This window comes from Pieris rapae, chromosome 4 (genome assembly GCF_905147795.1).
Source record: "Pieris rapae chromosome 4, ilPieRapa1.1, whole genome shotgun sequence".
Taxonomy (NCBI): Eukaryota; Metazoa; Arthropoda; class Insecta; order Lepidoptera; family Pieridae; genus Pieris; species Pieris rapae.
Window position 1 is genome coordinate 8,585,597 of NC_059512.1, and position 18,699 is coordinate 8,604,295.

Below are 18,699 nucleotides of genomic sequence, written 5' to 3' on the forward strand. Positions count from 1 at the left end.
CATTAATTAATCTTTTCACAGATCAGCTTCATTGATACTCATCCGAAAATCGATGTTAGATGATCTTGATTCCGATTAAACAAGACTATTATTATCTTTGCCTATTATTTGATATTTTATTTAAGAATTTAAAGTTGCATTATTTTATTTTAATAATGTAAATAATTTGTTACGGATTACTTTGAAGGCGATCTGAATTTATGTAAATTTAGGTATAGATGGCGCCGTAAACAGAACTGCATATGGGGATTATACATTAATTAAAAGTCGGTATTAGGGTTACAATTTTCAGCAGATTACACGTATAACTTTATTATTTTCGTCTTTTAGAGTAACTTGCAAATATCAGACAAAGAAATTCAATTGAGGTTTAAAAAATATATCAATTTCCTATTGTTCCTCGAAAGGATAGTCTAAGAATATCAACGTCAGGACGACATATGTATGCCACGCCCTATTAGTACAAGACTGATACATTCCGTAAAAAATTCTTACAAGAAGTTAATATCATAATGTTATGACTTCGCGAAGTAGACCAAACTTTATTTTTAGGTCAGGTTGATAAACAACTATAACTTTTCATTACTCAAACAAAGTTATTGAATGGCCCGGGAAGGCATGTAAGCCGTGAAGGGTGTATGTAATTTGTATGTATACAGTTAAAAGAACTACCTTAGTACGTTGTTCATGGTTCAATGGGATTATTTTTTGACTATATGAATGATTTGAATTTTGGATATGTATACTATGCTACTGTTTTACAAAGATAGATGAATGTATCTGCTATTTATAGACTTATAGTTAGTTTGTGTGGTTTAGATTTTTTTTATTTGTGTTTAAGACTTGTACGTGTCGTATAATACACGACAGCGTATGTCAGGTCCGCTAGTGTTTTATAAAGAATTTACATCCAATTTAAAACTAGGCCGGCAACGTACTCACAAGCCTTCTGGCATTGGGAGTGTCCATGGGCGGCGGTATCAGTTAACATAAGATGAGCCTCCTATTTATATTAAAAAAAGAACAATTTAGAATTTCAAACTTCGAATAACGCGATGTGCTCAAAGGGAGATTTTCATTTTCTTTGTTTTCCGTCACCAGCGAAATATTGTTTATTTGGTTTCTGATCGCTGTAGGGTTTAATATTTGTACCTTGTTGGTCCGCTATAAATCGTCTAGACAGCTTAATAATATTTTGAACCTGTATGAGATTGCAATTCAATTTATTGTTACTAGCTATCGACATTAAATTAGTTTTTATGATAAGTGGAGAATAATCCTTTTTGATATTACTTTTGTAATTTTACCCCTCATTATTCAAGTAATAGACCAAAAAATATACTGAGCTCGTGGAGCTAATATATTTATTTATAAAAAGTTACACTTTTAATTTAACCATACCCTGCAAAACTGCATACGCAGTTTGACTGCAGGTAACTCGCTTTATATAAACATATTATTTAAAAACTTATAAATTATTAAATATATGTGTATATTATTTTTAATACTTTGGTATGTAACCTTAATTTTTAGTAAAATACAGCTTACGGTACTTATGCAGTTTTCTTTTGTATCAAGTACAAGGTCTTAATGTCAGATGTATATACTTACTTTTAAATTGTTATTACTTTGTACTTAGAAAAACCCAAAGCAAATAATAAAACTTAACCAAATGAAAAAAGTCAGATTCGTTTTTGTTTTCAAAACCGTTGCTCTGCAGATTAGCTATAATGTCCATGGTTTATTTTTTATATAATATTTTTGTTATAATAAGAGAACAGAAAACTGCAGTTGTAAGAACTAAGAACGAATTATTCACTATTATTAACAATGTACGTGATTATAGCGTAAATATGTAGATAGCCTAATTTATTTGAGACGATAAAAGTGTGTATATAATGGGTTTTATGTTCACAGTTTAAAGTTTAAATAGCGTGGAATCGGTAATAACATTTAAATCTTCGTTAATAGCTTAGACTAAGAACAGCTTTTTCGTTCTCTATGTTTACAAAAAAACATTAATTGAACTAGCTAGGTAAAATTAAAAGTAGGTAATCTGTACCAATCGCGTAGCGTAATCTGTAAGTAGGTTTATAAATAGGTTTGTATAAATTTTATTATTGAGTGATATAAAAATCTAGTAAGAAATGTTGCAACCGTTTATCGTCTTGGCCTTAGATATCTGTATTTTCTTCTAAAGGGATGATCAGCTCTGTACCTGACACATGCTGTCGACCTTTTTGAATTACGGCATGGCGGTTTCCCCGTTAAGTTTGCCTTCATCGGAGCAATTGTTAAGTGACATGGCATGTGCAGTGTGTGGAATAGAAGGCTTCCACCGCTGACAACAGACTGATCGGTGGGTAACTCTTATGATTTCACTTCAGGTCACTTTATAGGGTTGTCAATTGGCGTGTGCACAGGCGTGATTCGAACTCATGCTTTAGAGTCGCATGCTTAAGCCACTAGACCAATACTACTCTTAGCCATTGAGTGATAAGCTGTGTTGAATCATTAGTATGTTCCTAAATTGTAAAAAAAATACCCAGGGATTAACATGAAAGCGTAGCTCAATTTCGCATATTATTTTGTACGATGTAATCCTTAGTTTCATATCTAGACATTTCAATATAAGATTTTAGCAAATAATTTTAAAGTTACGCTTTGAAAACGCTCTTCGCATTCAGCCCAAACTATTCTGAAGACGAGGATAGTACTTCACTTCAGTAAAATTTCTTCCTACTAAATCAGTTTGAATATGCTCTTCAAGCTACGGTTTAAAATTATATATAAAAAGAAGTAAATACTTATGTCTACATGTATGTGTAATATCTCTGATAAAAATATGTTAAGGAGCAATAGCTCACCAAAATAATAAGTGTTTCATAACGGAAAGAATTGTCTGTAACACAAATAAATGTTATTACAGATATCACAAAAAAAGTACCTATGCTATATCTATATTTCTACACTAAAATTATAAAGTGGAAAGATTTGTATGTATGTTTTAACGAATTGGCTCGAAGAGTACCGGACCGATTTTAAAAATTCTTCCACTATTTGAATGCTACATTATCACTGATTATGAAAAATAAAGGAACCCCTACTGAAACCACAATAATCTTACCCAAGGTGTAAAAAAAGGCTTATAAAATATATTTCATCGCATGCGTTGCGAAAACTATTGATGATAGAACAAAAAGATGTTTAACAATATCAAAGAACATATCAATATGTACAAAAAATGTTTTAAATATAAGGGCAGAGAACAAACAGGCAAGCTACTCGCCTGGATATCAGCCACCTGATCACTAACAGCTGGTATTTTAAATCCTTTCAGTAGTCTTATGGGTCCCTGGGTATTTTCTGGGTAACAAAGTGTTCATAAAGATAATTCTAACAAAAGCTTTACCATAGAGTTATTTTCTTCAAAACAGTCAAAATTTAATGTAAGTAATTATTTATATATTTATTCTTACTCAGATGACGTAAAACATATATATAATAGATAACTAAATATCCTAACCTTCTAGACAAATACTCACAAATTTAATTTTTAATAAAAGCCTCATGTTTCAGTTAAAAGAAATTATACCATATGGTGTATACGAAAAGTAATTTCTTTGCCAGTTGCGTACTGCTTAAATGTCTTAACATCTGCTACTAGGGCTTCGGCCTGCATAACTTGGGGGAGATGGCACGTGCTATCTTTATAACGGTGTTAACTGTTATTAAAGGTAAACTGCATTTTAAATAAATGTTCAATTAAATTGAATTAATTGAACAAAATTACTATCTGGGATATTGTCACATCAAATCATTTATTCCAATTAGACTACCTAAAATGGGACTTTTGAACGTTAAAAAAAATGTAAAGATGATTCTAGTTGCTTCCAAAAGGTAGTTTAGTGTAGAGAAGAATGGGTAAGAAACTCCACACTTTTTTAAAATACAATTTACTACATTTGTATACATTAGTTAAATTATTTATTTGTCTGGATTTCATTACGACACACTGTTAATTGTAAAATGTATATGCTGATAAAATATTTTATTTGTTCTAATTCTTATTATGAAGTCAATATCAATAAAAATTCAGAAGGTTCAAAAATATTGAAGCGCGTATCTTATCATACATTTTAATAAAATACTTGTTAGCATAGTGCAATTTCGTGCCGTCTAAAAAACAATACCCCACACGCCGATTGATAGTAAATTCCCTTTATGTTTGCTTACCAAGTGTCACCAGAAAATGAATTCGGGCGAAAAGATCGGCACGTTTGTGGCACCCGGGCGTGGTCCTCGCATGTTTTTATTACTTCACTTTGTCGGTACCGGGGTTGCTTAAGTCACAGCAGGGTATTCTTATTGTCAATTTCTAAACAAGGTCCAATACGAAATTGTAAAAACAAATGCGTTTATTTCTCTATTTTCAAATGTGACTCTAATTTATTGCCGTTCACTCCATCTGCGTCGGATGTTTTTACAAACAGATGATCCTTAATGGCTCTAAATACTGTTGAGTGATTTATTCTACTTCATTTCTATGTTTATCTAATTAAGTGTCATTTTTGAATATCAAATGTTGAATTATGTACTGTTGGAAATTAGCAATCAGTTGAGACAAAATTCTACGTTTCCGAGTTGGTCGTTGCGCGAGAGTACGGCTTTGATAGTTGTGTTATCTTTTTTTGACACAACTATTAAAATACAATCATGCATTGAACTAGCGATATTTACACTTTTTGATAACATAATTGGTCACACATTTATGTAGCATTCAGTTTGCATGGTTATGCAGTAGTATTTAAGTAGGTTTACTTAAAATGAAAAATGTTTTTAATTTGCTAAATTTAATCTATAGTTTAAATTTTTGATTAAATTAACTGCCGTTATGAATCAGCAGTATTGAATTCGAAGAATCAGGACAGCGAGAGAGACCTTGGCTTTCTTTTGTGTAAGCACTAACTTGTTTGTGGTTCCAATTGCACAAATTACTTGAATCATTAAAAATAGAATTGTACTAGCTTAAAGCTGTGCTATTGGTTTTAATACACTTATTAGTTTAACCTTACTGTATTCTAGGTTCACACAACTAATTATACAATTTTTAGGACACTTTTGTGGATATACAAGTTATATGGTAGTGAAATTATAAATTGGTACTATTATTAATAGAAAGTATTAATGTATTACAAGTAATCTGGGCTTGCTAACGGGAAACATACGCTTAATTGTTATAACGCGTAACAAAAACATGTAATGTTTACGTTGGCACGAGTCAATGCTTTGAAGGAACTGGTATTTAATCCTGATAAATAATATGGCTTTTTTATTAATAGTTGTATTTAAGGTTCTTATAACATCAGTGTCGCTTTTATTATTATATACTGTCCTAGAAAAAGCAATTGCGTAACTCTTCTTCATTACTAACTTCGTTTTCGGGAAAGTTATTAGATACTGTCTTAGTTGCTACGTGTCAATGTATTATATCGTAAGCTTTGTGTACATTCGTTATCACATCAAGAGCCACAGGCTGGCTACGACTCCAGGCCAGTCAACTGACGCGCCCCCTACTGAGATTCCCCCGCGCCTCAAGTAGCCCTCAATTGATGCAGTCGCGATTTAACTGTCTCCGGTGTCGCACGTCGCCGCTTCCAAACAAAAGCTTTTCCGCTCTCGAGCTTTGTCTTCCTATGAAGTGTCTATAATATGTCTGCGTCTCATACCATATCGTCTGAATAAGTGTTTGTGTTTAGCTGTAAATTGGTGACGTTTTTCTGTAGATAGTTAATGTTAACGGTTCCGTTGTGTATCAATTAGTCATAATATATGTGGTTATATGTTTATTTTGATTGACGCTATGCTACATACATCTTAGTATCGGAATAACAGGTACGTTATTTTTTATAAATATTATTGTAATTAATTATTATAGTAGTAAAACAACTGCAGTGTGAGAGATTATCTCGATTTCTGATCTACTAAAGTAATTATTATTCATGTATTAACGCAATTATAATTTATTACATGTATTAATTGAGGATATTTATAGCATCGGTCTGTGATGACATAAATATTTAATTATCTCACGGCGTGAAAGAAGGGTGGCAGAACGCTATGAGAAAACAGGACAGCAAATGCCTACTATTTGAGGGGTTACCAATTCCGAATCGTTTCCATCTACAAATTCAACAATGGCCGGATTTAGGGGAGAGTTTATGTTTTAGAGACGCATATTTATTGAGAGTATTCTAAAACTTTGCTAAAGCAAGAGCCCTATTCGATTGTTTAATAACAAAATGATTTCCTGTATGGCGATAACATTTGACGTGTCCGAACATGTTTTTAATATTTTGATAATTTAATCATGATCTTTGGTCTCTTTAGTTAGTTCCTGGAAACTTACAAAGCTAAATAAAGAGCTCATTATTACTTTCCTGTCGTCATCGTTCTAGTTGTAATTAAGACAATTCTAAAAAGAAAGGCGTGCATTTTTGCCTGATATTTAATATCTACAATAAGTATTACTTTCTCAACTAACAATGCTTCCGTTTCGCACAGACATTCATCAGATCAGAGAGCGTGAGCTGGTTATATCAAACTTTCATTTAACGTCATAATAATTATAACAAGAGTTATTGTATCACTTTCAAATTTAGTTTCAATGCGAACGCAACGAAAGCAGTTCTAAAATTTCCTCTATTCAATTAACTTCTGCAATTCTGTCTTCTTCCTGTGAAATCAAAATATATTCTTAAACAATATACTTTAGTTATTTTTGGAGATGTTTTATTACCATCAGTAAAAATAAATTCCAAGTGTGATTTATTCTATGTTAGACTAATTGTTTTTAATCGTTCCTCGTTTGCTGCATATAAAGATTTCATATATAATGAAATAATTGAAAAACTTGTAAAACATCTGCAGTTAAACCAGTTATAAAGTTCAACGGAGCAAAACTTATGTGTCCAACGATAATTACATATTGTAATTATATGTCTTCAGCACGGCTAGCAGTTCATATTTTATCTGTTTTATAAATGTGATTTTACTCTTTTCCCTTCCATATTTGATACAATTGTATTTTAGAGGATGCAATGACATTAATTTGCTTTATTGTTGTGAGATTGTTCGCGTATTACCAGGACACTGACCCAGTATGTGTTAACATCGATTTATGGTCACTCATGACTTCATTCAGTATCTATGTAATAAATTTTATTTATGCTTTCCAATTGTTCTTTGTTGGTTGTGAAATTCGTTATTGCATTTAATGTATGGCTTTGCTTTCATCGTAATAAAAATGTAAAAAAAATCCTCTCGTTAAAATGTGAAACAGAAGAATTGACCTCTACAAGTATTTACCTTTTTCGTCACAGCACTTGACACAATTTCACTTGCTCTATTTATTTTTATCTTATTTTTTATGTCAATGAGTTAAAGTAGTGGCTTTTCTCTATTGAGTTAACTAAAGTTTCTGGTGTCAATGTTGAATTATATACGTAACGATAGCCTTATAAACGTAACGTTATTTATTACTCTTGACGCAAAATGTCTAAGGTGCGGTATGAAAATGATTATTCACGAGATACTTTAGTCATGAAAAATACAATGTTAGTTCTCTGTAGTTATCTTTTCAGCTTATTCTTTACTGTATAATAAAATCTTATTATTTCGCTGCTTTTATTGCGTAATTGTGTTGTAGTTGTGTAACTTTTATGGTTCCTGCATTGTCTTCTGTCAATCATGGCTATCATTTGTTTCCAGAGACATTTCCGTCATGTTTTATTCATCGTCATTCTTTCTCTCGTGCATTGTACGCATTTGTAATTACGTCTTAGATATGTGCATTTAAGAATCGGATCAAAGTTCAGTGACCTTAAGTTTCTACCATTCATGTGTCATCAATATTTAACTCGTATCGCCATGTAAAGAAAAGCTTATTTTGGCCTCCAACGGGAAAAGATGTTGGACCTAAGTTACATGTTATCGAATTTTTAAAGGTATTTCTTGTTTATTCAACTGCATTGTATTGTGTAAAACAGATGATGATAAGTCAATAACTGATAATCTAAATTTTAGATTCTAAAATATACTTAATCCTATAAAGGGCCCATTAGTTCTATGCATATTAAGGCCAAATTAATTTGTATAAAAGGATTTCAAAATCCATTATGTAATCGCAAACGAAGTCACGGCAAAGAGATCAGAGATTTCTCTGTACTACCAGTTGCAACACAAACATAATAGATAAGCTATCCTATATCTAGGCTTGATCAAATTTGAATAAGGCAGGCCAATGCTACAGAACAGTCAAGGTTGATATGCCGTCGGTTGATTCTGTATGCCTCATTAAATATGGCATAATCTCAATGTAATGTTGAATGTGTTAATAATTACCTCGAATGATTGCAAAATTTTGTTCTGGGTGGGTACTAGATTTCAAACGCTTGTTTTCTGACATTTAGCGGAAATTTAAGCAGTATTCAATAAACTGCCACTTATTACGATGACTTGCATTGAATCCGCAACGTTTCTGATTATACGTTTATGTTACCTATAGCGAATTTTGCTAAATCATGTAACCTTTTAACTAAGTATTTTTTAGTTTTTATTCTAGTACTGAATAAAGCAACTTCTCGATACGTTAGTGGCAAAATTCATGAAATAATCCTCAAGGTTTTGACTTTTGACCCTTAGCGTGTAAACTTTTCTACGTAACCGAATTGATTACTTTTATCAAGACAATCTTTATGAGCCACCGTAAAGCTAAAGTGTATTTTATGTTAGGAAAATGGAAGTGAAGGCGTATCTAAAATCGTTTACGTAAACCGTAAACAAAATGTGAGCTCCAATCTCGTATATTCCTATTATTCTATCTAATTGCTATTTGTCCGCACGCATCCACGCATATACGCTCAAATGTTTCAGTGACATCTGTGATTATTTGTTGTTGATTTATGACTCTTTTCTATATTATGGAATGTTGATTAGTATCGTTATGATTACTTTTTATAACCCTTGCTAAGTTGTCAATGGTAACTCGTCTTCCATCAACTGTCATTTGATCATTATCAAGTTGTTGTTGGTATGAAATGAGTTGCTTCGGATATGCTTTATCACTGTAATTAACGTAATGTTAACACAACGAAAATAGCTTAAAGCTTCGCCGAGTAATGTATTATCGGGAGGGTAATGGCTTGTGCGTCACGCATCGTGATCTTTTGGGAATCGATGTGTGTCAAACATTGAAGGTAATTTAATGTTACGAACATTCAAGTAGTTTTATTAGTCTCGAAATTCTCATGGGGCTGAGACAATTACCTTTGTTGTATCTGCTTTTTGTTATATATGTTATATATGCCAGAACTTGCTTGAATCGACTTAGGTGACTCCTTGCGGGTTGTGTTTAACCTGTATGTGCATTTGATTTACGCTCGTTTATAGTTATGTTTTTTTTAATAATACGTCATTGGTACATATCATTGTAATAAATGAAACATTTATATGATTGGTACTCTAGATACATTCTCGAAATGTACTACTGTTTTTACACTTTTGCTACGTGGAAATGAAATGCTCGAATATCGGATTTTAGACATTTCTACGTTATCAAGCCAGAAATGCTTAGTACTTAGCGGTTCTTTAACACTCAAAAGCAGTAATCATGGCTGATTAAATGTTCAACGTAAAGTGATTGAACGCTCAAAGGGCAGGGTGAGCTCAATTAACGTTCCAGACTACAATTAGTTAATCCAGTCCATCATCTCGTAATAAAATCGTAGTTTATATGAGATTAACAGATGATGGTAATATATCCAAAACGGGTACTGCCTTTAAAATCTCTATTTACGGAACGTACTGGTACTGCAATTAACAGAACTTTGAGGTGTTAATCATCATAATCTAAGGTATTAAGATAAGGGTAAGGTGTTTCAGGACTTAAATCGTTTACATTACGATAGATTGTGGTTGTTACAAGCTACTTGAATGTAGGTACTCTCATTCCTATGAAATTCATCAGTGTTATTACATTGTTTTATATACTATTGTCTTATGTTGTTATGAAAAGAGTGCTCTTACTAAATCATACACTGAGAGTTTGTATGATTTATAGGCATATATTTGTAAATTGTAACTAACATCAGATATTCAAACTATATTTTACTTCCTTTCCTTTTCAAATAGACAATTTTTGAAGCAATCTAGCAGTCTCAGCACAAGTATTGAGTTATAGTCATTAAAATGTAAATGCAATGTTTCTATCAAAATTATTATGCGTCATCCGTTCTTTCCAACGAAAGTCATATAATGCCGTCTGTCTCTCAAATAACAATGAGTGTACAGCCTTCTACAGTATTGATGATCAATTTGTTCAAATTAGATACTTTAAATTCTTCACAGAGAGAGACATATGGTGTCTTCTAATTGTGTTCTATGTATAGTTAGAAGGGTGCCAAAAATAATCGTTCATGGAGACATCAAAGGAAAATATTTACAACTTAGTAAATATTTAATTATTAACGTTAATGTATTTGAAAGACAGATGTATCAACTTTCTATAAAAATAAAAGCGTTTGCAAAACTAGTGTATGTGTAGTCTGGTTTCCTTTTTTAATATATAAGTAATCTTAAGGCTACATACAACCACATTATAAATGATAACACTTAGCCAATATAGTACAAAGCCAAAGTATATAAGTCAATTATGTAATCGAATTGATAAAAAAAACTAAATAAAAAAAATATTTAAATATTGAACAAACGACAACTTAAGTAATATGTTCAAGAAAAAGCTACATTGTGCTACTGTTAAACTTATCTTGTCTCTATTAGAAAATTATAACTTTAAAGTACAACACAATATAATTGGCTTTATTAGACGAAAAACTTTACTATACGCAAAGCAAGGCAAGAGCAAATCTTCACTTAAATAATGTGAGCAAAATCCGCTTAGTAATCTTTGGGTAAATATCCAAAAACGAGCCGTAGTGCGAACTGCTGAAAATTACTTACGTTAATATCTACTTACTCTAACCCTATTTACTGACCGCTCAGACTTAAAAAACCCGTACGTATGATTTGACAGTTTGATGTGCATTTGTTTTAGTTAAATTTTGCTGTTTAATCATTTGTAAAGTTAAAAGAACCGCTGTCCCAAAATCACTACAACGGAAACGTGCGCAATAAAACTGATGTACTTTCAACGGGACCTTGATAAAACACCATAAAGTTGGTAGAGGCTGTAGTGCACTGACCTTAGCTTAAACACTAATAAAAGGAAGTTTTTGATATCTCTTACACAATATCGAGTCAAGCTGTAATCTGTATCTCTATCATTTTAAAGCAGTTTTCTATTATTCTTATGAGATAATTGCTCAGTTATTCATATTTATTTTAATTTAATCTAATCATTATTGCGTAACTTTTGTGGTTTTTTACCATTTTTTTTAAATTGTTAAAATTACTGTAAGCCCTTAGTTTTTTGAATTAATTTTTTACTCTTTTTACAGGTACGAGTCTAGCAATTTTGGTAAGCTTTTGTATACGAATAAATAATTTCAATACAGAAAACACTCGCGTGACATGTATATTGAGGTAGATCATCGACCTTCTATGGCTACAGAAGCCTACGTGCTATACACGTGCCATACACGTATTAACGGTCATTTACCTTTAATAACTATTGCTTTGATAAGCTTTATTGATAAAATAATATAAATGAAAGTTTAATTTTTTTATAGACACAAATAGTATTACAAAATAGGAGAACAAAAATACTACGGGAGGAAATTCTCTTTTTAGCAAACTTTGTTATTGCTTATCTTGAAAATTTCTAAGCGATACATCGACTTGCAGGTTACACACCAATGTATACTCAGTTTTTCTGTATAGCTTAAGATTATTTGGGTAATATGGCAATATGGCCAAAGTAGCTACCCGTTCGTTAATGATAGTCGACAATAATATAATTGTTGGTTCTTTTTACAGTCTGTGGTACACATATAGAATGCCCCTATATATTTCGGGTCCGCTGCACAAATTGACAAGGACTGTCATCCGTACAAAAATATGGAAAATACCAATGACACGTTTATGTTTTGTCATAGGTATTTAGCAAAGGAAGTCCAAAAATATGTAATGACATAACTTTTGCTTTTTTTTCCATCTGCTGTGCTATAGTGAATCCTATCTCAACATGGGTTGCCTGCAAGTGAGCTTGTTAGTACGGCCACATGATGTACTTAAGAATTAAGTTTTAATCACAAACACCGTTGAAATATTTCCAAGCAATAAGTGAAAATAAAGTTACGACTTTCAGTTTTATCATTAATGTTCATCCAAAGCGAATTTGATAAATACAATACAAACGTATAAATATTTTCAGTGCATAACTCAGTAACGTAATTAGTTGAACTAATTAAAAGCAATCCGAAACAATTGCAGCAATAACAATCTTTTATTAAGGTTATTATAAACACAGCCATACAATTGTGATTGACGCAATTCCAAAATAAACAATAGCACACGTGAATGCGGTACAATTCAACAATCCAGGGGGGGCGAATGAATGACAAATCACAATGAGTGCCCCAAGGAGGCTCGGATATAATTCTAGTTATTATAGACTTGTGGGTCAGCATTCGATCCGCGAACCTTGTACTAGAGGAGTTCTCACGTATTTAAACTTCGAACGAGGGCAGTTACGTCTAGTTACATGAGGTAATAGACTATTGTGAGAAGTAGGCAATTTGTAAAGAGTTAAGCTTTTGATTTGGTCAGACAGCAGTTTTATGATATGAGTTTTAGAATTTTAATACTCATTTGTACACAAAGTACAGTAATATTAATTTTATAAGCGTTTAACAATTCTATGGCCATTTGAGTGTGTATTTTTTTTTCTATGAACGTTTATTTAATTTTACAGATACTTTAAGATCCTAAAGTATATACATACCAATGGCAATGGATAAATAAATTTATCTAAAATTATCACCTACAAAACCACTATGAGTTATTTAAGGTAGCATCTCTGATATCTATTTATACCTTTTAATAGGAGGAAATCTCATATTCAGACCTATTTCTACAATCAAAAAAGCAGACAGGAATCATAGAAAAAAATATCAGAGTTTTATATCAGTTAAATAGCATAACGTATGAAATACATTACTTACATTGGGTCGGTCCAATTGATCGGCATAAACTACTAGCATTGGGACTCGTTGACCGAAAATCGAACGTTGCGAACGTTCCCAATCACGTACTTTCGACCAAATCTTTCCACGTAATTTGTCACTTTTACCCGTCTCAAGTAGGCATTAATCATTCAGGATATTACCCTATTCATTTATGCGTATCCTGATTATTGAAGCACCTGCTTTGAACCGTAAGTGGGTTCTGAATTTCATCCATTAACGTCTCATGAACTCGCAGGTCGGTGACATAATTGAAGAATGATCTTTGTTTATTCCTAGATGAATAGCTATGAGTAACTCAAGAATTGCATTCAATATTTGTAAACTGGGATGTGGAAGAATGTTGCTTTGAGGTGTTAGAACACAACTGCTATAACGATAACATCAGTTTTTGTCATGTCCTTTTACGGGACACGTTATACCAGTTGATGTAGGTTTATTTAAATATGTCAATTAATAAAAGCCAACTAGAAGAAAAACTATTTCGAATGCTTTGTAAAGAATGCTAAGGCGAATACAATAGGTAGGTTAATGAACAAGTATACGCTTTCTTTAAAGGAAATATTACAATGCGACCCATAAATTTATATTGTGTTACACTGTTATGTAGTTCATACTACATATGGTTGTATTTGTTGATATCCTTGTTAATGTTACTTACATTAACAATTTTAAAGTGTTTATCATCTTAATTAGATTCAGTAAAGTTGCGCCTGGGTTTGATATCCTTAATACCATATTACTTTCATAGATAATTGTAGAAAACAGTGGAAGTGGTAATCTATATTAAATCTATGATTCGCAGTAATATTACTGGCATTTTAAATATAGAACATGCAAATAAAACATCGTAGACATAGACTGGTAAAGTGTCTTTTTCTTAAGTGGCCGTTTCTTATTCACACTCTGACACATTTCTAGTTTGATCTTTATTTGATGGTTAGTCATGCGTGTGCGAATGCGGTTTTGTGCTAAATATACGATACAATCTCAAGTTCATGGACCTGCTAATGTATTGACTGCGCCGCTTTGTCTAGCGTGCAACTTGGCACTCTACCTTTGAGTACGACATTATCCAGGAAGCATTTTCTTGTACTCAGCGTTGCTAGGTAGAATTGATAGTTGAAAGGGTAACCTCGTTGACCAAGTATATGATTTTTATCAGGATATTGAAAATTTCCACCTCACAAAAAATAGAGGAAGTAGGTACTTTAAGAGGCGAAGACTCTGATTTTGTTTAAATAGTAATTTAAAAAGTATTTGTTGTTTCCAATTTTTAATTTAAGTTTTTTTTAAATATGTATCTTAGCTGTAAGACGACTAATAATCAAATAAATAAATATATCACCTAGAAAGTTGTTCGACATTTATACATAACTTATGTGATTGATTCAGTGTTGCTTGTTTTGTCTTTAAAGGCACCATGAAATTTAATGATTTTATATAGCCAGTTTTAATTAAATACAAACCTGTGATTTTTGAGATTAGTGTGTTTAACCAAACAGATGTTATTAAGTAAGGAATATTAGGAACAAAAAATTTCATAGTTATATAATCTAATATTAATTAAGCCAACATCGGTAATGTATAACAATAATAATTGTAATTAATAATATTACCGATGTAGCCGGGGCGTATCTCGCGGGACGCGTAACACGAATTTATATTTATGTATATTTTTAGTAAAAATGTAAGAGATTAAAAAAAATAACCGGGCGTAATGGTAGGGCAGTAGAGAGTATAATTATAAAAACAAAACACATATTAATTTAGGCAATCAATAATAATACTTAGTTCCAAGAGGTAAATTAATTTAATACTTCTACCTTGTTTAATAATATGATTTTCTTGTCCATTCGTGTTCATCTAACGTAAGCCAGTGGAAATAATTACATTTCCTAGTTGGTGTGTTCAATTGATTATACCTTGACCAGTACTCACTCGCATTTCAAACCATATTGAATATTAAGAACGTGATTTTTAGCATACCGAGCATACTAATAGATACACCTAGTCGTGGAGTAAGATTTTTATCTCGTGTATTAGCTTAGGCCTCCGATTAAGGCCTATGTGTTCATAAATCCATTCTTAGAGAACATGAGTAATTGGAGGTATTAATTGGGCCGCGTACTATAGTTGGAACTAAACAGATGCAAGAACATCGGACCTTTCGTGTTATACACATTGGCCTTTAATTTGCCAGAAACTCTTGTATTTCAAGACGTAAAATGCTATTTTTTTTTTCATTATAGCTTAGGGTAACATTTAAAGATTGTCATATGTGTTACATACGGAAGTCATTTAAGTCATATTTCTTGATTTGTTAATAACAAGGGAAGTAATAAATTTTCCGTATAATCAGTTATATCAGTAGATATATACTATATACATTGCTACTCATGTAACACAACGAAGTGTGCGGTCAGCGATGCAGCTGTTCACTGTTGCTATGTAGATATAATTGTTTAGGCTTAATACGTGATTATACAAGCCGTATATGGCTGGCTTTATTTTGAAATTAATATAAAGCTTTTATATTGAGCTAATTTTGCATTTTAGGTGCTTAACCGTTCCCAGGTTTGATTAGGATTGATATTTCGAAGCAGCCTTAATAAATAATAATGTCTTGTTTAATAATAAACAAATGGTGTTTTGGGAATGAGTTACGAACTTAGACCGATATAAATGTAGAGTGGGAATTCCTTTTTAACTCATTACAAAATCAGGACCATGGAACTCTATCTAATAAAACTGTCAGTGCATTTGATACCTATAATATGTTCAAAAACTCTTCTAGCATTAAAACGATGTATGCACGGCAATGTTGCGCAATATTCGTTACTTTCAATGAGAAAGCGACAACCATAATGACATAAAATAGCTTTATTGTCATCTATCACGTGACATATATAGAGAAAGGTTTTTGAACGAAAACCGATAGCATTTGTTTTGAATGATTAAGGTCTACTAGCCGGCGTGCGTTGTTCAAAGATTAAAGAGTAAGATTTAGGAGATTTAGCTCGAACGACTACGGGACATCAAAATATAATTCGTTAAACATCCGGGAGTCAGCGCAGTCTTGTTCTGAGGGTCTTCTGTATTAAAAATACGTCATATATTTTATTTAATAATATGTATGTATATGACTTTGCTGTTATGCTTATGAAAATGAGATATCAAATATAACATAACTTTTAATAACTAAACCTAAGCGTATACAGGATTTGGCGTGTCTTCAGCTACCTGCGGGTAGCAAACATTTGTGGCGAAATTTATCGAGGAATACTATAGAGATTGAAAAAAATTCTTTCTTTCTTGCCACCAAAAAGAGTAATAAAGCTTGTAACGTGTAAATCGGTATTGTCGGAAACCGAGGGGCTTTTACTAAATTTAAAATAAACATATTTTTCTAAACTGCTACAATGCTCTACCCGCAGATACGTATTATTCATTACTGAAGCCACACAAACGTAACGCAGTAACAAACAAATTAAACATGAATAACGGACTCCGAAATTTAAAATATTCATTTTATACTTGTAATACAATTAGTTTAAATTCAAAAGATCACCACAAATTCCCCTTGATATGTTGGATATTTGAATAACGTTTCTTTACTGCAATCAATAATGCAGATGTTTATTAAGGTGGTCTTCGAAATTTGAATAATACATGAGAAATTTCTCTCCATTTACTTGAAATAGCCGAAGCATTCTTACACAACTTGTAACCAGTTTATTTTAAATTTTCAAAATATATTTTTTGTTCACATGACATCGGCTTGATTTTAAAGCCGCTTTTATACAGTAAGTTTTATTTCGCGTTTTTTTTTTAAATATCTTGCAATCAGTCAGCTAGACTATGAGCAGATGTGTTGAGAGCCGCTAAGCGTTTTTTTTTCGCGTTAAAAAAATAATTATAAACATCAGCTGACGTATTCTTAGTATGTACTCGTCTCTCGCGATATATATATTGTACTACAGGGGGCAAAGTGTAGGAGCTCATCTGATAGTAATGGATGCCGCCGAGCATTAACACTTGATTTCTGTAATTATTATTAAGAATGCTTAAACAGCATTTTTGTATTGTCGTTTGCACATAACGATGTGTTTACGATCGACATTTTTTTCTTCACTTGCAGCATTACATTTTCTATTTAATAACTGTACGTAAATAAAGAAATACTTCTTGACAGTTTTAAAAATTATGTTTTATTAAAAATAGGAAGCGTTGTACTCACTGTTCTTTGAAATTCGTGACTGACCTCTTAGCCACAAATCATTACAAACAATGTTGATTGTTAGGCCATGGACGAACACGACCTAGTTAATAAAATCGGCTTTAAACAAAAATTTAAATCACTGTAAGCAGTCGTAAACAGTATTGTCTTAAAACCTCTAAATATATGCCATGATAACCGGATCAATTATTTATTTTCTTTGGGGAATTAATACTTGCTTGTACGGTGTTGGATAACCCAGGCGTGTCTAAGAAAATAAAGAAAGAAGCGCGTAATGAATTTTTTAGGCAATAATAGTCGTGTTTTTCTCTATAAAAAATCACACCGAAATCCAAGGCCAATAGACCTGTAAAAAGGTATTTCTGGCCTGTAATTAAAGCACTTTTAACACTAATTAGACAGAATACATACAGCCGTTGTTTTACGTAACTGAAATAGGTCGTACTTGTTGATGTTTCATATTCGCTAACCCACAATTTATTACGAGCTTGCGCATGAATAAAGGTCTAACTGGGGCATAAAATTCAACGGCCCTCTTGAGTGCAACAATAGTGTTTTACTATACAAATTATGGGCCGCTGTTTTCGAGTGTGCTAGAAGTACCGGCTGTGAAATAAGAAATTTAAGAGCGCAATATACGGTTTTCTTGTCGAGATTACTATCGGTATTATTTGAAATTAGCGTAAATAAATAAACACACACATATATATAGAAGTATTTAAAGAATCCTTGTTTAAAATGTACGAGCCGTGTTAGCTATTGGGTTGAGCGTGCGACTTTCAACTCGTGCGTTCGAATCACGGCTGTGCACCAATAGACTCTTCTATGTGCGCAATTAACACAGACAACATCGTGAGGAAATCGGCATTTTTAGACCTAATAATCTACGGCGTGTGTCAGGCATAGAAGGCTGATAATTGTCAATAAGAGAAATAATAAAATGATCGCGAAACATATTATACTGAATTTTAAGGGTAAGGAGTTGTAGCATCACTGGATTTATCGAGATGTTCGTAGATTCGATTTTTTAAATATAGAATTCATACTACGGCATATTACTAAGAAAACAAACACATGGAAGACTCCATGGGCGCAGGCTTATCGCCAGTAAGCGATCTTTTCTAGACGTGTCGTTAGGAAAGTTTTGTATGTGGCAATTTTAAAATTTTAATTACCTTTTGCAATGTAACGCCAAATTAAAACAAAAATTTGGAATTGATTAAATCTTTTACGCACGTAATTGAAATAATAACAGCC

General features: G+C 32.2%; 1 protein-coding gene across 4 annotated transcripts in view; it reads left to right on the plus strand.

Moving 5' to 3' along the window:
- LOC111003061 (tyrosine-protein kinase Src64B) overlaps positions 1–18,699 on the plus strand; it is a 64,353-nt gene that overhangs the window by 9,188 nt on the left and 36,466 nt on the right. For 2 of the 4 annotated variants that reach the window (XM_022273419.2, XM_022273421.2), the window contains exon 1: positions 5,603–5,895. The exons of 1 other annotated variant lie outside the window; for it this stretch is intronic. The gene's annotated coding sequence lies outside the window, so the exon portion shown is untranslated. Of the gene's footprint in view, positions 1–5,602; positions 5,896–11,516; positions 11,537–18,699 lie in introns of those variants that run through there. One more of the 4 variants, XM_045627888.1, reaches the window with a different exon arrangement.